General features: G+C 43.8%; 1 long non-coding RNA gene across 1 annotated transcript in view; it reads right to left on the bottom strand.

The window, feature by feature from the left end:
* Positions 1 to 2,292: 2,292 nt before the first annotated feature.
* The window catches only part of LOC109026839 (uncharacterized), a 63,491-nt gene continuing 40,810 nt past the window's right edge, over positions 2,293 to 24,973 (bottom strand). The window contains exon 3 of the long non-coding RNA XR_010133595.1: positions 2,293 to 7,647. This is a non-coding gene — a long non-coding RNA (uncharacterized lncRNA). The remainder of the gene's footprint in view (positions 7,648 to 24,973) is intronic.

Below are 24,973 nucleotides of genomic sequence, written 5' to 3'. Positions count from 1 at the left end.
GCCTGTAATCCCAGGACTTTGGGAGGCTGAGGCGGGTGGATCACGAGGTCAGGAGATCGAGACCATCCTGGCTAACATGGAGAAACCCCGTCTCTACTAAAAATACAAAAAATTAGCTGGGCGTGGTGGTGGGCACCTGTAGTCCCAGCTGCTCGGGAGGCTGAGGCAGGAGAATGGCATGAACCCGGGAGGCAGATGTTGCAGTGAGCCGAGATCGTGCCACTGCACTCCAGCCTGGGCAACAGAGCAAGACTCCGTATCAAAAAAAAAAAAAAAAAAAAGATTAGAGCAAAACTTTATCTTGGCAGCAAGAACAGAGGGGATCCCTGCTGAGTTCAGGGCATCCTGTTTCTCACCGGGCTCAGTCACATTAAACAGCCAATACCAGTTTTAGGAAAATCCATGTTGAATTTTAAATGTACTTTTGGCTCATTTGGGGGGTTATGATTGTCCAATTCAGCTGGTGGTTTGTGTATCAAACTTCAAATCGACAAACGATGGTTATTCAAAGAAGTTTCTTGAAGCCTAGATGGTACATGTTTACCTTAAAAAGCAAAACCAAAAAATTCCAAAAAACAGAAACAGGAAAAAGTGCCCTGGTGAGTAAAACCAAAAGCATGTGGCAGACAGACACAATGCAGGCCTGAGTATTTTGAACAATGCTCATGGCCCCAGCCTTGACACTGGGGAAACTGGGAATGTGGTCGCAGACTTCCTATGTCAAGTGTTTCCCTGGATTTCCTGGAATCCAACTTGAAGTGCCATTTCCCCTGGTGCCACCAAGGAGTTAAGCTTTGGTTCTGTTCTCCCAGTGACTAAGAATGCTCTGTGTGGCTCTGAGATCATCCAGAAAGAAACTGACAGTCGGCGTGGGAAGTGTGTGAGCTTTCAGTGCTCTTGAAATGCCTTTGATGGGCATGGTGAGAGAGCAAAAGGCTTATTGCCACCTAGTGCCCCTGATTGTGTAATTTCGTCGTGAATTCTTGTTTCTTCTTTTGAATTTTGCATAATTTTAAATGAAGATCTCTAACTCCTTGGGGAGCTTGATATTGTGATGTGTGAGTTATTCTATGGAGCTATTCTATGTGAGCTATTCTATATTTTAGACAGCAAACGTATCCCACCACTTGGAATTATCACCTATTTTGATTGGAAACAAAGTAGAATCAAAGACCTGACCAAATCACACGTGTGTGTGTGAGGGAGACTGGGTCTTTCCACTCCTGATGTTTTCTTTCTTCTGAAAGGAGTCCAAACACTCCTTGCTTCTCTCCACCTGCCCCCTCTTCCCTGAGAAGGAGGAGTGGTTTAGTATGACTGGTGAGTTTGGAAGGAGGAACTGTGCCTTATATCATCCTCTCTTTTCTTCTTGGGAGCAAGCTTCGCTCCCATGGGGTGGGAAGAGTAGGCCCATTCCAGCTCAGCTGCCTATCATCGAGCCGCCAAGTCTGCCTAATTCTGAAGTTGAGTATCGGGAAGCTCGATTGTCTGATGATATAAGCCACGTTCTCTAATATCAGCTTTATCAGTAGAAAAGGTTATTTTTGGTCCTCATCTAGCTTGCTGCTATCTTCTGATTCAATTCAAAATTCACAGAGAAGGGAGCAGACTGCTATTTTGGGGCCTCCTCAAAGACCCCAACATATTTACTGGAAGATTTCCTGTGATTAGAAAAATCCCAGTGTTGGGGTAAGGTCCAACTTATAGATCCACATCATCACTTTCTTATATAACACCAGATTCCTTAGCTGTCAGCTGAGTAAAAGAGAGTTTATGGGTGTTCCTTGCGCTAAAATGCATCCATTCAAGTTATTTATTGAATCCCTACCACATGCCAGGGGACACATAAGTGATCAAGAGAAACAGTCTTGGGCCAGGCGCGGTGGCTCACGCCTGTAATCCCAGCATCTTGGGAGGCCAAGTTGGTTGGTCACTTGAGGTCAGGAGTTTGAGACCAGCCTAGCCAACATGGTGAAACCCCATCTCTACCAAAAATACAAAAAATTAGCCAGGCATGGTGGCAGACACCTGTGGTCCCAGCTACTTGGGAGGCCGAGGCACAAGAATCACTTGAACCCAGGAGGCGGAGGTTGCAGTAAGCCAAGATCACACCACTGCACTCCAGCCTGGGTGACGGTAGTGAAACTCTGTTTCAAAACAAAAAAAAAAAAAAAAAAAAAAAGAGAGAGAGACACAGTCTCTGCTGTCACACAGTTTATAATTTAACTAGGGTGTATCAATTTAAAAGTTTAATGTTTCAAGTGAAAGAAAACAATCTCAAATAGGCTTGAGTAATACAGGAATTTATTGTCTCACTGGAGATCCAGGCACAATTTGATCTAAGATTCAAACAGCATGGATCCATTTCTTGGCTCTGCTTCCTTTGAGTTGGATTCATTCTTTAGCCACCACATGTTGGAACCCCTCTCTCCTGGCAGCTTCAAGCTTTCCACGACGGCTGCAGCAGATCTAAGACATACCATTTACCAGGCTGACAAGAGTCCAAGTTCCAGCAATCCCCGGAGGTCCATCCTGAGAAGGCCATCTCAGGTTATAGACCAGCATAAATCGGGAGCTCACAGGACAGAAGACACTGATTGGCTCACGCCCAGTGGGGCCCACTCCCTGATATGGGAAAGTTGGGCCCTTTTCACTTCCAGAAATTTGGGCACCTATTTGGAAGGGAGAAAGGGCCACAACCAATAACTGTTTATGATAGAAGGAAAAACAATAAATATGCTTATACTTCTGCTCTGAGGGAATCATTCAGCCTGCAGAAAATGGAGACATCTCATTACTACCTGGCGAGTCAAACACAGGCCTGGGGATCCAGAGATGTATTTGGATTCCAAATTCTGTGTGGGCCCCTATACACAGCTGACCCTTGGGGACACTGTAAAGGTTGATACATGATAGACTTTGCTCCTTGATCTGGCCCTTCAGTAGTTACCCTTGGACTGTATTCTGCTGTGTGATAGCTTTTCCCTTATTTATTTATTTATTTATATATTTGAGATGGGGTCTCACCCAGGCTGAAGTGCAATGGTGCAGTCTAGGCTCACTGCAACCTCTGCCTCCTGGGTTCAAATGATTCTCCTGCCTCAGCCTCTCGAGCAGCTGGGATTACAGGCGCATGCCACCATAGCCGGCTAATTTTTGTATTTTTAGTAGAGATGGGGTTTCACCGTGTTGGCCAGGCTGGTCTTGAACTCCTTGCCTCAAGTGATCTGCCCGCCTCGGCCTCCCAAAGGGCTGGGATTACCGGCATGAGCCACCACAGAGGAGAGTATGTGCCTGAGAGAGATGCTAAAAGGATGACTGAGATGATATTCGCAAAGTATGTGGCACAAGTCACCAAATAAACCTAAGCTATCTGTTGGCGTGTGTTCATTATTCTTTCAGATTTAAGGACATTCAGCTGGTGGTTTAGGGGCTAAACATTAACCGCAGTGGGGCAGGTCAACACAACATGAGCTGTGAGCCATGAAAATACACAGGCCTTCGGTGTTCTAAGTTCAACAGACCTGTGTGAAAAAACGTATAACCAAAACGGATTGAAAATGGACAGAAATGCAGTCAAACATGCAGGGTAGAGAGAGTGCTCCAGCTAAGACCTCGGCCAGTTCTTTTTTTTTTTTTTTTTTTTCTTTCAGGACAGAGTCTTGCCCTGTTGCCCAGGCTGGAGTGCAATGGCGCGATCTCGGCTTACTGCAAGCTCCTCCTCGTGGGTTCAAGCAATTCTTGTGCCTCAGCCTCCCGAGTAGCTGGGACTACAGGCGCAGGCCACCACGCCTGGCTAAGTTTTTGTATTTTTAGTAGAGATGGGGTTTCACCATGTTGGCCACGCTGGTCTTGAACTCCTGACTTCGTGATCTGCCCGCCTCGGCGTCCCAAAATGCTGGGATTACAGGCATGAACCACCACGCCCGGCCCTTGGCCAGTTCTTAAGAGGCACGAGTACTTGCTGAACAACTTAAAGTGCCAGTGGTGCCTGAGCAATCCTTTATTTCTTAATTCAGCAAACACTTTTTAGGTATCTTCTATACAAGAAGCTATAATAAAAACACACAATCAGTTTATGAGGCAGGCACTTAAATCCTTTTTAGAATAAAGAAGGGACCTCCCTTTATAAATAGGTAAATGATTATAAAAATTATATGCAAAGCTAAAATGAACTAAAGATCTGCTATTACACAGGAGACAGAAAAGAGAAAACTAGTTTCAGTATTTGGGTGGAGGCTGGAGAAGAAGTGGGCTATATCTGGGATGGAATGAACCGACTTTGTGTTAAGTCATAAACAAATATATAGGGCTAAGTGGAGAGATGGCAATCAATTATACAAAGTCTTTTTTGGTTGCTCAAAGAAATGTGACCCAGTCCTCTGAACGCCCTACAGCAGCAGTTTATTTGCACCTTGCCTACTGCTCTTATTCTAACTTGTATCACAGTCGGTTATTTATTCATTCAATTATTTGGTTACTCCTTGAACACTGATGCAAGGCTTGATATGTGCTAAATATTGTGTCAAGGGCCAGGATACAAAATAGAGTGAGACATGGTTTCTGTAGCTCAGTCTAGGAGGGGAGGAGCCATAAAAAACATAATTATAGCCTGAGCACAGTGCCTTCCACATGTAATTCCAGCACTTTGGGAGGTCAAGGAGGGAGGATTATTTGAGGACAGGAGTTGGAAGTCACGGTACGCTATGATTGTGCCACTGCATTCTAGCCTGACAGAGCAAGACCTGGTCTCTAAAAGAAAAAAAAAATTATTATCTAACATGAGAGGTGCTATAATAGAAATATGCCCTGAGTGGTTGGAGGTGAAGTCTTCACAAAAGAAGTTATATTTGAGTGGATCTTGACAATAACAGGAGTTTCCTAGGCTGGATTTCCAAAGTAGCTGGAAAGCCCCTGAAAGAGGAGCCAGAATGGTGTGTGAGGAAATGCTGAGTGGTTTGGTATGTGGGGATCTTTGGGTATGTGGGGAGAGTGTCAGCAGAGGAGGCTGAAAACATAAGTGGGCTAAAAGGTAAGTCACACAGAGCTTCATAGATCTTGCTATGGGCTTTGAACTGTGTAGACAGAAGGATTTGTTGAAGAATTTTAAGTAAATGATTGAGAAGATCAAGTTTGGGCTTTAGAAAGACGTTCTGGAAGCAGTCTGAAGGAAGAGTAGTAGTGGGGAAGGACTGGAGGCCAAGAAATCAACAGGAACGCTATTTCACTAATCTAGGTGAGAAGTGATAACATCTTGATGACTGAAAAAGAGGGAACAGAATGGGTTCAAGAAAGAACTGAGAGATTAAATCAACAAAGCTTGGTTATTGTTTGGAAGGAAGATTATGTAGGGAAAGAAGGCATTAAGAATGACTTGGAGCTGGGTGTGGTGGCTCACGCCTATAATCCTAACACTTTGGGAGGCTGTGGTGGGTGGGTCCTTTGAGCCCAGGAGTTCAAGACCAACCTGGGAAACATGGCTTAAACCTCATTTCTACAAAAAAAAAAAAAAAAAAAAGCAAAAAAGTAGCCAGGCTTAGTGGCACGTGCCTGGAGTCCCAGCTACACAGGAGGCTGAGGTGGGAGGATTACCTGAGCCCAGGACATTGATGCTGTGGTGCACAATGACCAAGCCACTGCACTCTAGCCTGGGTGGCAGAGTGAGACCCTGTCTCAAATAAATAAATATAAATAAATAAATAAAAGAATGATTTAGAAGTCACTAGTCCATGCAGCTGAGGAAACAAAGGTGCCATTAACCACAGTAGGGAATAGAAGAACAGGAGGAAAGATAAAGACAGGATAATGACATGCTGTGTTTAAGATGCCTGCACGACATTCAAGTGGACAAGCCCCACTGGCAGTTGGAAATCTCTGCCTAGAGTTAATGAGAGAGCTGGAGACTAGTGATTGAGCTGGGAATAAATAGGTGCCAAGGCTATGGACATAAAGGGCACACACCCACCAAGTACAGCTGGAAAGTGAGAAGATAAGAGACACCAGCACAGACCCTACAGAGCACTAACATAAATGAATTGATCAAAGAGGAGCCAGAAAAGGAAAGTAAAAAGAGGTGTCCAGAGAACAGCCAGGAGAACTGGCAGAGACCAACATCTTAGAAGGCATAGGAGACAAGAGGAGGAGGCAGTCAAGTAGGTCAGAGCTGCTGAGAATTCTAGTGTAGCATTTGTGACATTTCCCCATTAAAGAGCAAAGCCTGTGACAGTAGGAACTCCTGGCACAGTACTTTGTATAAAGCAGGCAGTATCTGTGCCAGGATCTATAGATAGACATATAGATGTACCAATTTGGAGACTGCTAGTAACTGCTAGATGCCCAGAGACCTCAAATCTGGAAACATTGCAATTTTAAAGTGTTATTTAAAGGTCAAATTAGCAATAAAAACAGTACTATATATATATATATTTTAAATTTTTTTAAATTTTTTTTCAAGATGGAGTCTCGCTCTGTCACCCAGGCTGGAGTGCAGTGGCACAATCTTGGCTCACTGCAACCTCTGCCCCCCAGGTTCAAGTGATTCTCCTGCCTCAGCCTCCCAAGTAGCTGGGATTACAGGCGTGCTGTAATTTTTGTACTTTTAGTAGAGATGGGGTTTCACCATCTTGGCCACACTGGTCTTGAACTCTGACCTTGTGATCCACCCACCTCGGCCTCCCAAAGTGCTGGGATTACAGGCTTGAGCCACCGAATCCAGCCAAAAACAGTACAATATTAAAAGAGATTCTAGCTTTCCTCAAATTCCATTAAAAATTATTACTACCACCTTGTGTATTTCTTCGTATTTGGTCTTCAGGAGAAGATACATGGTCAGCAATATAAAATGAGGAAGCTGGGGCAATATAATTTATCAGAACAGAGGAGTTCAGTTGCAGTTGCTGGAACACAGAAATTGGTGTCAATGTGTTTGGCCTTTACAAAAGTCATTGTGAGGGCAACATCATGGTGTTTTAGGAACTAAGCAATTTCTTCCTCCCCTTTCTCCCCCTCCGCCTCCCCCCTCCCTCCTCCTTTCCCCTTTCCTCCTCCTTCTTCTCCTTCCTCCTCCTCCTCCTCCTCTTTCTTACTCCTTCCATTCTGTTGCCCAGACTGGAGTGCAGTGACCTTGGCTCACTGCAACCTCTGCCTCCCAGGTTCAAGCAATAATTTTCTGTATTTTTAGTAGACAGGGGTTTTTGCTATGTTGGCCAGGCTAGTCTCGAACTCCTGACCTCAAGTGATCCACCTGCCTCAGCTTCCCAAAGTGCTGGGATTACAGGCGTGAGCCACTGCGCCGGGCCAGCAATGTCTTCTTCAAATGTCATACAATGTTACAGTTCTTTTTCATTTGCCCATTCTTTCAACGTTGAGCACCTCATATGTTCGAGACACTGAGTTTGTCAGCCTTTTGACATCTTTCCATCCCTCAAGGAGCTCACAGTTCAGGGGGGACATAGACAGGGGAATACAATGGAAATATACTGAGAAGTGCTGTGCCAGAGGTAAGCACAGTGTGCAAATGAAGGCAGAGAAAGACAACCCAACTCAAAGGGCAGCAAAAGAGGGCAGTGGCGTAAAGTCTTTCCAGAAGAGACAATGCCTGCCAGGTGTTACAAGGAGGGACAAGCTTCCAGATCAAGGAGACAGCAACTGTAAAAAAAAAAAAAAAAAAAAAAATTCAGTATGGCTGAACACAGAGTACAAGCAGGGGAAGAGTGAGAGATGAGCTGGGTGGGCAGGGACCTCATCAGACCCCAGAAGCCCTTCTAAGGATTCGGAGCTTGAGCCTAAAAGCAATGAGGAGATGCTGAATGATTATGTTAGAGCACTTCAAAGGAAGTCGTTTGCTTCTCATATTTTTATTTCCCATTCTCTCTCTCTCTTTTCCTTCCTTCCTTTTTCTTTTTTTTTCTCTCTCTCCCTTTTTCTTTCTTCCTTTCTTTCTGAAATTGCAGCTGATCCTTCCTCCCCTCCCTCCCTCCCTCTCTCTCTCTCTTTCTTTATGAAATTGCAGCTGATCTGGTCTATACCCAAAGAGAATAAGTGCAAGGGATTTATTTGCAGTATGTCCATGGTTGGGTGGAGAAAAAGATGGAGTTGATCCCTGAAACCTGACTTTTGATGGCAGTAAGTAGCAAAATGAGAGGATCCCAGGAATAATTCCTATCTCCCACAGACTTTTCTTCCATCTAAATCTGGAGATGCCTGTGTTCGATTTTCATGAGGAGGCTGTTACCTCCAAGGTGTGGACAGGAACCTTTTTTTTCTTGCCAAATGAGCAAAGAAAGGAATCTTAATTACAGAAAGGTCTACACTCTTGCTACTTGAAACTGGGTCCCTGGACCAATAGAATCAGCATCCCCTGGGAACTGGTTGTACAGACAGAAATCTGAAGCTCCACCCCAAACATACTGAATCCAAATCTGCATTTTAAACAAGATGCCTGGGTGATTCCCATGCACATTCAAGTCTGAAAAGTCCTGATCTACAAGATAGGAAAACTGCCTAGTTGGTAAAACTTAGGGTACTGTGTTGCAATCTGTGTTTTGTTTTGCATGACAGATTTATGAGTAATCAGTTTGTCAGCCTCTATGATTACTAATTTATGTCCAAAAGCAAACTCAATCAGGGGCTAAACCCTTTCTACTCTACTGAACATTTCTAAGAAATCTCCACAGAGCCCACGATGTTGTGATCCATTTAAATACAGGACTTGCTCTCTGGCTGATGAGTAAAAGATTCATTCTTTTTTTTTTTCCTATTGTGGCAAAATGTGCATAACATAAATTTACCATTTTAACCATTTTTAAGCGTGCAGTTCAGTGGCATTAAAGACATTCACACTGTTGTGTATTCATCACTACATCACCTCTAGTGTTTTCATCTTCCCAAACGGAAATTCTGTACCCGTTAAACAATAACTCCCCATCACCCCCTACCTCCAGTCCCTGGCAACAACCATTCAACTTTTTTTTTTTTTTTTTTTTGAGACGGAGTCTCACTCTGTCACCCAAGCTGGAGTGCAGTGGTGCGATCTTGGCTTGCTGCAAGCTCCTCCTCCCAGGTTCACACCATTCTCCTGCCTCAGCCTCCCAAGTAGCTGGGACTATAGGTGTGCGCCACCACGCCCAGCTAATTTTTTTGTATTTTTAGTAGAGATGGGGTTTCACCATATTAGCCAGGATGGTCTCCATCTCCTGACCTCATGATCTGCCCACCTCAGCTTCCCAAAGTGCTGGGGTTACAGGTGTGAGCCACTGCGCCTGGCCCACCATTCTATTTTTTGTCTCTATGAATTTGACTACTCTAGGTAGCGCATTGAAGTGGAATCATACTGTACTTGCTTTGCTGTGACTGTCTTATTTCACTTAGCATAAGGTTGTCAAGTTTCATCCATGTTGTAGCATATGTTGACATTTCCTTCCTTTTGAAGTTGAATATTTTGCTGTATGTATCTACCATATTTTGTTTACCATTCATCCATCAATGGACACTTGATTGGCTCCCAACTTTTGGCTGTTGTGAATAATGCTGCTACAAACATGAGTGTAGAAAGCTTCATTTACGCCAGCATGCAGGTCCCCTCTTCTAGCTTACCAACGTTATTTTCTAGAGAGATGCCACAACAAACATAAATTCACAGTTAAGGGATGCTCTCAATGGATTTTTCTCTGTCTGTCTGTCTCTCTCTCTCTCTCTCTATATATATATATAGATATATATGTTTTTTTTTTTTTTAAGCAGAGACAGGGTTTCACCATGTTGCCTAAGCTGGTCTCAAAGTCCTGAGCTCAAGCGATCCACCCACCTCAGCCTCCCAAAGTGCTGGGATTATGGGCATGAGCCTCAGTGGATTTTCTTTCATATATCAAGTCTCCAGTTGACTCCTTACGAAGAAAAGAGAATTTGCTGTCGTTGGGAGCAAAATGTCTGTTGCAGTTAGTCTCTGTCCGGGAGTCGTGCCCTCCTGAATATAAACTCAGGGCCAGAGCCAAGACTTTAATTTGTGAAGCACAAGTATTGATTTGGTGACACCATTGTCTTCCCCTGATGCTATTCCTATCAACCCAAATTATCTGTGTGAACATAGGAGCCATTTTTTCCGGGTGTGCTGGGCAGCTGGTGACAAGCTGCTTGTCGATAGGCCCTGACAGAGATGAACACTTGGCTGCTGTTGGGCAGTCAACACTGTCCTTGCCAGGGCATTGCTGGGCAAAGGAATCTGCAGCCCTGAAGCCGATGAGCATACACCACCCCAACAGACCCAGCGCTCCATGCTGATTTCAGCAACCCACAGCAAGGCTCAGACAAGGGAAGAGACTCTCAGCTTATGGGTGAACTATTCCTTTTGTTTTGTTTTGAGACAGGGGCTTGCTCTGTCACCCAGGTAGCATGATCTTGGCTCACCGCATTACTGCAGCCTCAGTCTTCCGGGCTCAAGCGATTCTCCTGCCTCAGCCTACTGAGTAATTAGGACCACAGCCGTGTGTCAACATGACCGGCTAATTAACAAAACTGTAGAGACAGGGTCCCCCTGTGTTGCCCACGTTGGTGTTGAACTGGGCTCATGCAATCCTCTTGCCTCAGCCTCCAAAGGTGCTGGGATTACAGGCATGAGCCACCGTGCCCAGCCTGGGAGAACTCTTCTAAAGAACTATGTAAAGGGTATTATGTCCCCCCAAATGATCCGGAGTCTCATTTCCTGGTGTTACTTCAGGAAGCTGTGGGGTCAGCTCCCTTTGTGTACTTTCCCTCAGGCGCCCAGTGGGCTGCTCTGACACTCTTCACTTCATCCCACTATTTCACCTCTGGGACAACTCTTTTGGTTGCCACATATGTGCAAGGATGAGAAGGATACAATCACACCACCTCATTTGGAAAATACACGCTGAGACTCTTGATTTCATCTTCTGTGGAATGACTTTTGCTTTGCAAACTAAATCTGGATGTTAAGACAGGGGAACAACCGCAAGTTCCCCATTTTCATGTTAACTCCTGGCCCTCAAGGATGATTAACTTTAGAAACTGAAAACGCATTTGGGCTAATCGTTTATGAGATCTGATTAAGAGCTTTACAGAGAAGATTTGCACCGCTGTTAAGAAAGGCTCTGGCAATTCAGGAGAATGCACATGTAAGGGATTTCCTTCCACCGGATTAGAAAGAAGAGCTAGAAAACACAGCTGAAGACACAAGAGAGGAAGAGGTGAAGACCTGCCTGTACGAATCCAAAGAAAAAAGTCTGTATGTGGGTGAACACATCTGAAGAAGTCCCATGAGAACCACTGACTAAAATGTAACGTGATGAAATAACATGTGTGTGCAGCCACGTTAATGTGTGACGTATGTAGCTGCAAGGATCTAGTGAAAGTCTGGGAACATGCATAAAAGAATTAAGTATTTGTAGGCCACTGTCTAGAATTTACAGTTTGCCTCCTCCCAGATTTATCCTGATCTGTCCACTTGCAATGCCCTTCTCTGTCCTTTCCTTCTCCATTAATACATGCTTATCACCTTATTCAAGAGCCAAGGAGAATCTCACCACCTGCAGGAAGACTGCCCAGACTGACCCCTCTTAACTGTAATCATTCTTTTTTTTTTTTTTTTTTTCTTTTTTGAGACAGAATCTCACTCTGTCATCTAGGCTGGAGTGCACTGGCCCGATCTGGGCTCACTGCAACCTTCGCCTCCTGGGTTCAAGCAATTGTCCTGCCTCAGCCTCCAGAGTAGCTGAGATTACAGGTGCACGCCACCATGCCTGGTTAATTTTTGTATTTTTAGTAGAGATGAGTTTTCACCATGTTAATCAGGCTGGTCTCAAACTCCTGGCCTCAAGTGATCTGCCTGCCTCCACCTCTCAAAGTGCTGGGATTACAGGCGTGAGTCACCACACCCAGCCTCTTAACTGTAATCATTCTTTTGCACCCTCTCCAAATGCGTGTGTCCTACATGTCCTAGGGGAGCCCACACGGCATTAACGACATCTTTCTTAATGATCATTTTCATGCCACTTTCCATATGTGTGGTTTGTGTTCCTAAATCAGTCTACAAGCTCCTTGAGGTGGGGACTATTTGGGAGGAGAAAGGGTGTGGTTTGTTTGGTTGCTGTTGTTCTTGGCCTTTTCTCTTGGATATCCTAAAGCAGTGCTTCTTAAACTTTAACAAGCACATTAAATGCTTATTATTGTTACATATTATATGCTTATTAATGTTACCTGTTAAATGTTTATTAATGCTAAATGCTTCTTACTAAAATGCAGAGCTGATTTAGTAGGAATGGGTTGGGCCTGAGATCCTGCATTTCTTTGTCTTTGTTTCTTCTCTCTCTTTCTTTCTTCCTTTTCTTTCCTTCCTTCCTTCGCTTTCTTTCTTTCCTTTTTTTTTCTAAATGGAGTTTTGCTCTGTTGCCCAGGCTGGTGTGCAGTGGTGCAGTCACAGCTCACTGCAATCTCAAACTCCTGGGCTCAAGCAACCCTCCCACCTCAGCTTCTCAAAGGAGCTGAGACTATAGGCGTCTATCACCATGCCTGGCTAGATTCTGCATTGCCAACCTAAGTGTGGCTATTGGTTGGAGGACCACACTTTTGAGTGGCAAGGCTTTGTAATTCCCAGAATAGTGCTTCAACATAAACAAGCAAGACTTTTGGTAGTATTCTAGGAAAATTCCCTTCTGAGGCCCAAGCCCTTCAAGCAAATTCTACCTTGCAATAAGGCTTTTCCTCTTTGATCACTAGACTGCCCCCTAAATTAACTGAAGCCTGAGGACATGCTTTTGTTATAGTGCAGTTGTTTGAATTTGTGTTTAAATCTAGGAATACAAATAGTTTTACTAATGTAATTTGAGAAGATTGGTGAGTTATTTTGGGTATGCATGGCCTAGCCCTGCAATCCTAGGATTCTCTTGATAAGCGCCACAATTATACCAGCTGATCCCATAAAAAGGGAAAACAGTCTAGCCCGCATAGAGTGCTGACAGCTGTAACACCCCCTTCTGGACAAGGGGTCTTCGCTTTTCCCCCAGGTGGGTTAGGTAGCTGGAAGCAGACATAAAGCTTTTATTTTCCTGTGCCTGGTAAGTCTCTGTTTCCTGTGGAAAGTCCCACTTCATCAGAGGCAAAGAATTCTCTCTTAGTTTCACCTCTGAAGCTAGGAAAATTAGCCTTTAACCATACTAAATAGACTTCAATAAACGTTTTTCTGTTTTCTTTTTAAATAGAGACAGGGTGTCCCTATGTTACCCAGGCTTGTCTCAAACACCTGGGCTCAAGTGATCCTCCCACCTCAGCCTCCCGAAGTGTTGGAATTACAGGCATGATCCTAGCCAATAAATGCTTTTTAACTGGGAAGGACAGACCAGAAGGATAAGCCGGCACTAATGAAACCAGAAAGACACTTGGCTGGACTCCTAGCATGACACCAGCAAGAGGAAAGTCAAGGCCAGATGCCATCGCTCACACCTGTAATTCTAACACCTCGGAGGCTGAGCTGGGAAGATCTCTTGAGGCCAAGAGTTTGAGACCAGCCTGAGCAACATGGCAAGACCCCCCCCCCCCTCCCCATCTCTACAAAAAGAGTAAAAAATTAGCCAGGCCTGGTGGTGCATACCTGTAGTCCCAGCTACTTAGGAGGCTGAGGTGCTTGGGCCTGGGAGTTCAAGGCTGCAGTGAGCTATGATTGCCCCACTGCACCCCAGCCTGGGTGACAGAGCAAAACCGTGTCTCAAAATAAATAAATAAATAAATAAATAAAGGAGAGTCAAGTCTCTCAGGGCCTTGGTTTACTTATCTGTAAAATGAAGGTATTGGGCTGGAAGATTCCTAGCAGCCCTAACAGGTTAACTAACAGCCAACTTGGGAAAAAGGCAAAGAGACAAGAATTCCACCGCTGGCTACTTGACAGCACAATGTGACTGGAGTCTCTTGGCTGACTTGTATTCTCTCACTGGTCTCAGCCCAAATGCTTGCCCTGATATGGTACTAAGTTATCCCTTCCTAGAAAATTTGGTGCCTCACATCCGCCTGCCTGTTGTAGAAAAACCTGAAAAGACACGCCCTGTGCTGCCACCTAGTGGTCCCTCTTCTATCAAGGCAGGGTAGACTCTTCCTTTCTGTTCTCCGTCCACCGGCTATGAGGGTCTAACAGGAGAGACTAAAAATAATGCACTTCCAGGTGCCACCGCTTTAAGGGAATCAGGGACTATGACTAAGAACTACAAGGTCTTCTAAACTTTATAATTTCCTCCGTATTGTTATTTCCTGTCTGTTTCGCTGCAGCGATTAGCAGTAAAACTCTAAAAACAAAAATGACCAAGGTTGTTTTTAAGGTCAGCAAGGAAGCAGGGAACTGGGGAGAGACAGCACCCCAGGGTTTGAGGTAAACAACACCAGGAGATGGAGTGGGTGGAAGGAGCTGAATAGCGGAAAGGAAAGAGGGTGAAGTCCTCTGGCTTGTTTGAAAAAGGAAAGAGGGGGTGGGAGGATGAAGTTGCCTTTTAGCTGGAATGAAAGTCATCATCTTAATAGCATTGTCATTCTTTCCTGTTTTGTCTTTAGATGCACAAATCTGTTTTCAAGCCTGGAAAATGAAGCAAATGTATGGTTTTCAGCTACTGTTGCAGTTCAAGGGCCTTTGTAGCAAATGATACTCCCCTAGACTAAGGATCCAAAATACAAATGTCTATAGAAAGGCCACGCAGATATCGTACTTGGATGGAGGCAGCCAGAGGTAAGGCTGTTGGGAGTGGTGGGGACTGTGGTAAACAGGAGAGTACTCACTCCATCTAAGGAAGCAGAAACAAGCAGTCCCAGGTGATTATGGGCCTAACCAAACCGTGTACCCACATTGCTAGATCTTTCAAATTTGCAGGAGAAGCTGGAAACTTGGATTATTATGTGAAGTCACCTTATTTTTAAATGTTGGCAGCTAATGTTGCTTAAAAACAAACAACAGTACTCTGTGAGCCAAATAAAACATATCAATGAGACATATTTAGCTCAAAGGCCAACTCTTTGAAAACATGAATACAGAGCATTTTGCAATCTGGAACGCTAAAGCACTAATATGATTTTTTCAAGGCATGTGGTCTTCTTCTGAATAACAAATGACAAAGCAACAAGCAAATACCAGGTAAATTGGGGAACTGCAAAATGCTTTGTGTTACGATTTGTTAAAATTGACTATTGTGCCTAGAAATTTATATAAAGAGCTAGTTTGTTAATTTTTCATGTCCAACTAGAAAGCTCCGATATATTCTTTCAATAAATCATGAAACATTTATTGAGCACCTAATATATGCAAAGTAAAGATAAATAGGCTGGGTGTCGTGGCTCACACCTGTAATCCCAGCAGTTTAGGAGGCTGAGGCGGGAGGATTGTTTGAGCCCAGGAGTTCGAGAAGAGCCTGGGCAACTCAGGAAGACTTCATCTCTTCATCTTCATCTTACAAAAAATTTTAAAAATTAGCTGGATGTGGTGGTGCATGCCTGTAGTTCCAGCCACTTGGGAGGCTGAGGCAGGAAGACTACTTGAGCCCAGGAGGTCAAGGCTGCAGTGAGCCATGATGGTGCCGTTGCACTCTAGCCTGGATGACAGAGCAAGACTCTGTCTTAAAAATAAATAAATAAATAAATAAATAAATAAATAAATAAATAAATAAATAGGCTGGGTGCCGTGGCTCACGCCTGTAATCCCAGCACTTTGGGAGGCTAAGACAGGTGAATCACCTGAGGTCAGGTGATTAGCTGGGCATGGTGGTGGGCCCCAGTAATCCCAGCTACTCGGGAGGCTGAGGCAGGGAGAACTACTTGAACCCGGGAGGCGGAGTTTGCAGTGAGCTGAGATTGTGCCACTGCACTCCAGCCTGGGCAACAGAGTGAGACTATCTCAAAAAAAAAAAATACATAAAATAAAATAAAATAAAAATAAATAAAAATTTAAAAAGATAAATAAAACTTTTTCTATAAAAAGTGTCAGATTGTATTTACTTTATTTCTTTTTTCTTTGTTTTTTGAGACACAGTCCCAGTCTGTCTCCCCAGCTGGAGTATAGTGGTACATTCTCAGCTCACTGCAACCTCCACCTTCTGGGTTCAAGTGATTCTCCTGCCTCAGGTTTCTGAATAGCTGGGATTACAGGTGCCCGCCACCAGGCCCAGCTAATTTTTGTCTTTTTAGTAGAGACGGGGTTTCACCATGTTGGCCAGGCTGGTCTTGAACTCCTGACCTCGGGTGATCCACTTGCCTTGGCCTCCGAAAGTGCTGAGATTACAGGTATGAGCTATGATGCCCAGACCAAATAGTAAGTATTTTAGGCTTTGAGGTCCATTCAGTCTCCATCACAACTACTCAGATCTGCCTTTGTAGTCACAAAGCAGTCTTAGCCAATACATAAACTAATGGATATGGCTGCATTCTAATAAAACTTTATTTACAACAGGCAGCAGTCCAAATTTGGCCTGTAAGCCATAGTTTGCCAATCTCAGATGTAGAAGATTTAAGAGAGCTTGCAGCCTAATGCAACAGTTTTATTTTTAAATATTTACATGTTTATATTTTGCCTACTAAGACAAGGAATTAGAGTAATATTGCTACGGTTTTTAAGTTATATTTTGGGTGACAACACTGATTTTTTTTTTTTTTTTTTTTTTGATACAGGGTCTCACTCGTCACCCAGGCTGGAATGCAGTGGCTCCATCATGGCTCACTGCAGCCTCAACCTCCTGGACTCAAGCGATCCTCCCCTCAGGCTCCCAAGTAGCTGGGACTATAGGCATGCATCGCCACGTCTGGCTAATTTTGTATTTTTTGTAGAGACAGGGTTTCGCCATGTTGCCCAGGCTGGTCTCAAACTTCTGGGCTCAATTGATCCTTCTGCCTCAGACTCCCATAGTGGTGGGTTTACAGGTGTGGGCCACCATGGCTGGCCAAAAACATCATATTTTTGACTAAAATAGTTACTTCAGTGGAGTGGTTCGATTCCTCTGTGTTTTGGTTGGGCTTGAATCTGTTGTGTGGCTCTCACCTGTAGTCCCAGCTACTCAGGAGGCTCAGGTGGGAGGATCGCTTGAGTCTAGGAGGCAGAGGTTGCAGTGAGCCAAGACTGTGCCACTGCACTCCAGCCTGGGTGGCAGAGCAAGACCCTGTCTCAAAAGAAAAAAAAAAAAAGAAAAGCGGCCAGGCACAGTGATTCATGCCTGTAATCCCAGCACTTTGGGAGGCCAAGGAGGGCAGATCACCAAAGATCAGGTGTTCGAGACCAGACTGGTCAACATGGTGAAACCCCGTCTCTACTGAAAAAAAAAAAAAAAAAAGCTGGGCATGGTGGCATGCACCTGAAGTCCCAGCTACTCAGGAGGCTGAGGCAGGAGCATTGCTTGAACCTGAGACATGGAGGCTGCAGTGAGCTAAGATTGTGCCACTGCACTCCAACCTGGATGACAGAGACTCCGTCTCAAAAAAAAAAAAAAAAAAGAGAAAAGAAAAGAAACTGTAGTGAAGAGGCAACATGAAGCTGAGTACACTTGATTGTTTCCAGAGTCCTAGAACTTCCTACCTGGAACTTTCAAAAATATGTTCTAAAGAGAGCAAATGAAGCAGTATATCATTTTATTTATTTATTTATTTATTTATTTATTTATTTTGGAGACAGAGTCTTGCTTTGTCACCCAGGCTGGAGCACAATGGTGGGATCTTGGCTGACCGCAACCTCCACCTCCTGGGTTCCAGCGATCTTCCTGCCTCAGCCTCCCAGGTAGCTGGGACTACAGGCGCCTGCCAGCATGCCTGGCTAATTTTTTGTATTTTTTAGTAGAGACGGGGTTTCACCGTATTAGCCAGGATGGTCTTGATCTCCTGACCTCGTGATCCGCCCGTCTCGGCCTCCCAAAGTGCTGGGATTACAAGCGTGAGCCACCACGCCCAGCAAAAATTTCTTAATAGGGATGCTTCCATTTGGCTTCATGACCCTTCCCTCTTCTTCCTGACCTAGAACACAGATGCAATAGCTTAGAGGTTCAGCAACCATTTTGTGACCGCAAGGACAAAAACAACAAACTAAGGATGGTGGAGTGGAGAGAAAGAGGAAGCTTTAATGATATCATTGAGCAGCATCACTAGCCCTGAGTGGAATACCTTTGGGTTTCTTATTACCTGAGAAAAAATACAGTCCCCATGGAGTAAAACCATTATTATCTGGCTTTCTATTACCTGCAACCTAACCCTAAGCCTTTCTATTTGGGGCTATTTAGAGTTTCCTCCTATTTTCACAGTCCATCAACATTGCTCAGGAAATGAAAACGCAACAGCGATCTGGCATGCAATGCAGTTGTATTAACTCCCCCTCTTCCTGTGCCACTTTAAAAAGTTGAAGTTAACATTATTTAAAATCTTGTTACAAACTCAAATAACATATAAAGATCAAAATCCATTGAGTTTCTTAGGAAGAAGTGTTATTACAATACATCAACATCAAGTTCAAAGAAAATGTTCTGTAATACAGCTAAGAAAATCAAAGCAATTGTCAACAGATTTTTTTGAACTTGTTTTAGGTAGCAAACATTTTATGCCAACACACTATCCAAAATGTGTTTAAAATATATAAATAGGGCCGGGCATGGTGACTCACACCTGTAATCCCAGCACTTTGGGAGGTCAAGGCTAGAGGATTGCCTGAGCCCAGGAGTTCAAGACCAGCCTGCGCAATATGGTGAAACCCTGTCTCCACAGAAAATACAAAATTAGCCTGGGATGGTGGCATGTGCCTGTAGTCCCTGCTATTTGGGAGGCTGAGGTGGGAGGATCGCTTGAGTCCGGGAGATGGAGGCTGCAGTGAGCCAAGATAGTGCCACTGCACTCCAGCCTGGGGGACAGAGCAAGACCCTGTCTCAAAAAAATAAATAAATAAATGAAAATGAAAATAAATTATATATATATATGACTATAGTCTACAGTTTAGAGTTTTTTAATTTTTTTGAGATAGAGTCTTGCTCTATTGCCCAGGCTGGAGTGCAGTGGCACAATCTTGGTTCACTGCAACCTCCACCTCCCGAGTTCAAGCGATTCTCCTTCCTCAGCCTCTCAGATAGCTGGGATTACAGGTGCCCGCCACCATACCAGGGTAATTTTTGTATTTTTAGTAGAGGTGGGGTTTCACCATGTTGCCCAGGCTGGTCTTGAACTCCTGACCTCATGTGATCCGCCCGCCTCGGCCTACCAAAGTGCTGAAATTACAGGTGTGAGCCACCGCGCCTGGCTACATTTTAGAGTTTTATGTCCTCCAAACTCATCATGTTTTGTGACATATACGTTAGATGATTATAAAGATCTTTCAAACATCAGAGCTCCCACTTGCCAAATTTAGGACAATTTGATGTATTTTGTACATGAAAAAATAATGGATTATAACATGTTAAATGAAATGTAAAAGCCTTATGAATTCACAGTGATTCAGAAGCATGCCAGCTAATAAATGTAGACAAATGATAGAATTTGAGTTTGTAACTGCCAGTGTAATAATTGATTCAGTTTGGCTATCATCAATGATTTTATCATTGAGTGAAAGGATGTTGGGGAATAGGATAATTACATGGTTCCAGAGTTGCACCCTACAGATCAATTAATAAATTCAGGCCAGGTGCGGTGGCTCACGCCTGTAATCCCAACACTTTGCGAGGCTGAGGTGGGTGGATCACCTGAAGTCAGGAGTTCGAGACCAGCCTTGCTAACATGGTGAAACCCTGTCTCTACTAAAAATACAAAACTTAGCCAGCTGTGGTGGCACACGCCTGTAATCCCAGCTACTTGGGAGGCTGAGGCAGGAGAATTGCTTGAACCCGGGAGGTGGAGGTTGCAGTAAGCTGAGATCGTGCCACTGCACTCCAGCACTCCAGCCTGGGCAATAGAGTGAGACTCTGCCTCAAAATAAAAAATTAATAAATTCAAAGGGAAAATGTATCTTTACCATGGAGAGATCTGGTAAATACCCTCTTAACCAAGCAATCAAACTTGGCATCACTAATAGTAAAACAATGGATGGCCTCCTGTTATAATGCACTAAGAGATACACAACACCCATATATAGAATTCTGCTGGAATTGTTTAACCTGAAAATAAACATAAGGGAACAATCAAGGAAATTCAGAATCTGGAAAAAATCTGCAAGATAACTGGCCTGGATTCTAAAAAAGTTCAATGTCATGGAAAACACCAAAAGGTGGGGATTTTCTGAGACTAAGAGAGACCAAGGAGATAACCAGATACCATATGTAAACCTTGAGTAGATCCTGGATGGGAGGGGGAAAGCCTGCTAGATAAGACATTTTTAAGATCATTGGAGATAGTATATTAAATTGTCTTCTTGAATTGATGTTAATTTTCTTATTCTGATTGTAGTGAGCGTTATTGTGGTTATATACTAGAATGACCTTTTCCTAGGAGATCTGTAATGAGATATTTAGGGGTGAGGTGTCACAACAGCTGCATACTACCTTTAAAAAAGTGTGCTGGCCGGGCACGGTGGCTCATGCCTGGAATCCCAGCACTTTGGGAGGCCAAGGCTGGTGGATCACGAGGTCAGGCGTTCGAGACCAGCCTGGCCAACATAGTGAAACCCCGTCTCTACTAAAAATACAAAAAATTAGCCAGGCATGGTGGTGGGATCCTGTAATCCCAGCTACTCGGGAGGCTGAGGCAGGAGAATCGCTTGAACCTGGGAGGCAGAGGTTGCAGTGAGCCAAGATCACGCCGCTGCACTCTAGCCCGGGTGACAGAGCGAGACTCAAAAAAAAAAAAAAAAGTGTTCTGTGTGTGTGTAGCAGAAAATGTGGTGAAATGTTAATGATTGGCAAATCTATGTAAAAGGTTTAGGATGTTTATTGAACTATTATTCCAGCTTGTTTGGAAGTGTAAAACTTTCCCAAAATAGAAACTTCATACTATGCCTCGGAATTTTATTGTAACTGTTATTCTTCTGGTAGATATTAAGATGTACTAGCTAGACATTCTGACACAAGCTGTAGGTATCACATAGGCATTATTCAGTAAACATTATTTGAGTCTGGCCTACTACAAGCCAGACATGATTTTAGGCAATTAGGATACTTGAATGAACAAAACAGAGATCTCTGGTCCTGTGAAGCTTGTATTCCGGGGGGGAGAGACAGACAGAGACACTAAACATAATAAGTAAATAAATTGTGGGAAAAACAGTCGAGTAGGAGTTAGGGGACAATTTGGGAAATACTAAAGTGGAGACTTAGATAAATAAATGAAAGAAGCATAGAGATTGATTTAGGGAATATTGAGATAATGTCCAAATTTTCTATTATTCTGGGATATGCTGGTTTGGTTTCACCTGAAGAATACTGCACTTTTAATCACACAAAGCCATTTCAAGTATTCCTAGTTAGTATTCACAATTGGTGTGCATTTCAGGCACACCAATTCTGAATCCTAACTAGGAATACACTGGTTCTTTCACCTTTTACTGAATCCCAACTAGGGTGACCAGGTGTCCTGGTTTGCCCAGGACTAAGGGGTTTCCCAAGACATGGGACTTTCAGTGTTAAAATTGGGATAGTCCTCGGTGAACTGGGATGGGTTGGTCACCTTAATACTGCCACTTGCCACTTGTGTGACTTTCAGTAAATCATTTAGCTTCCAAGAGTCCTGATTTCCTCATCTATAAAAAGGACATTATACATACACACATATATATATATATATATATATGCTCCAACATGGATGAATCTTGGAAATATTATGCTAAGTGAAAGAAGCTAGACACAAAAGATCACATATTATTTTTTTTAATTGTTATTATTATTTTTTGAGACTGAGTCTCACTCTGTCACCCAGGCTGGAGTACAATGGCACAATCTCGGCTCACTGCAACCTCTGCCTCCTGGGTTGAAGCGATTCTCCTGCCTCAGCCTCCTGAGTAGCTGGGACTACAGGCATGTGCCACCACTCCCTGCTAATTTTTGTATTTTTAGTAGAGACAGGGTTTTGCCATGTTGGCCAGGCTGGTCTCGAACTCCTGACCTCAGGTAATCCACCAGCCTTGGCCTCCCAAAGTGCTGGGATTACAGGCGAGAGCCACCACGCCTGGCCAAAAGGTCATATATTCTATGACTCCATTTCTCTGAAATGTCTAGAATAGGCAAATCCATAGAGACAGAAAATAGATGAGTGATTGCCAGGTCCTGCGGGAAGTGGGGAATGGGAGTTGACTGCCTCAGGGATGTGGGGATTTTTTTTGGTGGGGGGTGGGTGAGGAAAATGATCTAGAATTAGATGATAATGGTTGCACAATTTTGTAAATATACTAAAAACCACTGAATTGTACATTTCAAGAGGGTATATTTTATGTGAATTCTATCTCAATGAAGTTCTTATTTAAAAAAATACAATAACATGGAGTTACCATATGGTATGGTTTGGATGTTTTGTCCTCTCTGAATCTCACGTTGAAATGTGGCCTCCAATGTTGGGAGGTGATTGGAAGGCCCTCCTTAACTGGAGGTGTTTGGGTCATGGGGTTGTATCCTTCATGAATGGCTTGGTGTTGTTTTCACAGTAATGAGCGAGTTCTCACTCTATGAGTTGACTCAAGATCTGGTTGTTTGGGGGACCGTGGCACCTCTCCAGCCCTTACTCCTTCTTTCACTGTGTGACATACCTGCTCCTCCTTCACCCCGCCATGATCATAAGCTCCCTGAGGCCCCCACCAGCTTCGGCACCATGCTTCCTGTACAGCCTGCAGGACCATGAGCCAAAATAAACCCTTTTTCTTTATAATTACCCAGCCACAGGTATTCCTTTATAGCAATACAAACGGACTAACATACCATATAACCCAGCACTTCCACTTCTAGATATATACCTGAAAAAGAAATAAAAACATGCCCACACAAAAACTTGACATGGATATTCATAGCAGCATTATTATTATTTATTTGAGACAATGTCTTGCTCTGTCGTCTAGGCCGGAGTGCAGTGGTGCAATTGTGGCTTACTGCAGTCTTGACTGACCTCCTGGGTTCAAGCAATCCTCCCACCTCAGCCTCCCAAGTAGCTGAGAGTACAGGCTCACATCACTGAGCCCAACTAAATTTTTTTTTTTTTTTTGAGACAGAGTCTCACTCTGTTGCCCAGGCTGGAGTGCAGTGGCACAATCTCGGCTCACTGCAACCCCCACCTCCCAGGTTCAAGCAATTCTCCTGCCTCAAACTCCCGAGTAGCTGGGACTCTAGGTGTGCACCACCACACCAGGCTAATATTTGTATTTTTAGTAGAGATGGGGTTTTACCATGTTGGTGAGGCTGGTCTTGAACCCCTAACCTCAGGTAATCTGCCCGCCTTGGCCTCCCAAAGTGCTGGAATTACAGGCGCAAGCCACCGCACCTGGCCCCAAGCCCAACTAATTATTTTTTATAGAGATGGGGTCTCACTATGTTGCTTTGGCTGGTCTCAAACTCTTGGACTCAAGCAATCCTCCTGTTTCAGCCTCCCAAAGTGCTGGGATTACAGACATGAGCCATTGTGCCTGGCTGCAGCATTATTTTTAATAGCCAAAAAGTGGAAAAGACCCAAATATTCATCAGCTGGTGAATGGACACATAAAATGCAGTATATCCGTGCAGTAGAATATTATTTGGCAACAAAAAGAAATAGAATACTGATGCTACGACATGGATGAACCTTGAAAATATTATGCTAAGCAAAAGAAGACAGTCATAAAAGCATATTGTATCATTCCATTTATGTGAAATGTCCAGAACAGGCAAATCCATGGAGACAGAAAGTAGATTAGTGGTTTCCAGGGATTGGGAGAAATGGAGGAAAATGGGTGTGACTGCTAATGGGTATGGGGTTGCTTTTGGGAGTGATAAAATGCTCTAAAATGTATCGTGGTACTGGTTGCACAACTCTGTGAATAGACTAAAAACAAGTGAATGGTACGCTTTAAATGAAAGAATAGAATGGTATGGTAGGCAAATTATGTTTCAATAAATCTGTTAAACAAGAAATAGATAAAAAATATTTTAGATTAAAAAAATGATTATAATGTCTGTGTGAGGTCTAAATGAGTCTTTGCTCTCCTCCCCTGAAACACACATAGTTATCACACCAAATTATCACTGTGTATGTCTTTGTCTGTCTTGTCCACTGAACTGAGACCCCTGGGATGACAGAAACTTTCTAATTCATCCAGGGATAGCCCAGTGTGGTGATGCATGCCTATAGTCCCAGCTACTTGGGAGGCTGAGGTGGGAGGATCACTTGATCCCAGAAGTTAGAGACTGCAGTGAGCTATGATCGTGTCACTGCACTCTGGTCTGGGTGACAGAGTGAGACCCAGTCCCTAAAAATAATAGTAATAATAAAAATCAAGAATAGGCCAGGCACTGTGGCTCACATCTATAATACCAGCATTTTGAGAGGCCAAGGAGGGAGGATTGCTTGAGGCCATGAGTTTGAGACCAATCTGGGCAACATAGCAAAACCCCATCTCTAAAAAAAATAAAATTAAAAAAAAATATATATATATGTATTTCACACATGGCCAACTTTCCAATCATGTAAGCTGTGCAGTCTCACAAGACCCTATGATCAGAAGGACCCCACACTTTGTTCAATGCCCTGCTGTCACTGTCTTGAAATTTTTAATACTACGGTATCTGAATAAAATGTAGGTGCCCTTCATCATTCTGCACTGGGCGCTGCAAATGGTGTAGCTGTCCTGAAGTCACCTTTGTACCCCTATCACTTAGCTTAGTACTGATGCGCGGTGGGTGCTCAATAAACATGAATTACTTTTCCCAGTCCCAGTACCCTAAGAACAGCCCAGTGACCTTCCACACCGATTTACCTAGAGCTTCCTACCTGCCAGGGACTGTTAGCTGCTGGGATACAGGGGGAGCCAAAGCAGGCAGCTGAGACTCTTCCCATCACTGCAGGGGAAGCATTGAGGAGGAAGCTG

This window comes from Gorilla gorilla, chromosome 4, assembly GCF_029281585.2.
Source record: "Gorilla gorilla gorilla isolate KB3781 chromosome 4, NHGRI_mGorGor1-v2.1_pri, whole genome shotgun sequence".
In the NCBI taxonomy this organism is placed as follows: domain Eukaryota; kingdom Metazoa; phylum Chordata; class Mammalia; order Primates; family Hominidae; genus Gorilla; species Gorilla gorilla.
The sequence above is the reverse complement of the archived record's forward strand: the minus strand, read 5'-3'. Positions and strand labels throughout refer to the sequence as shown.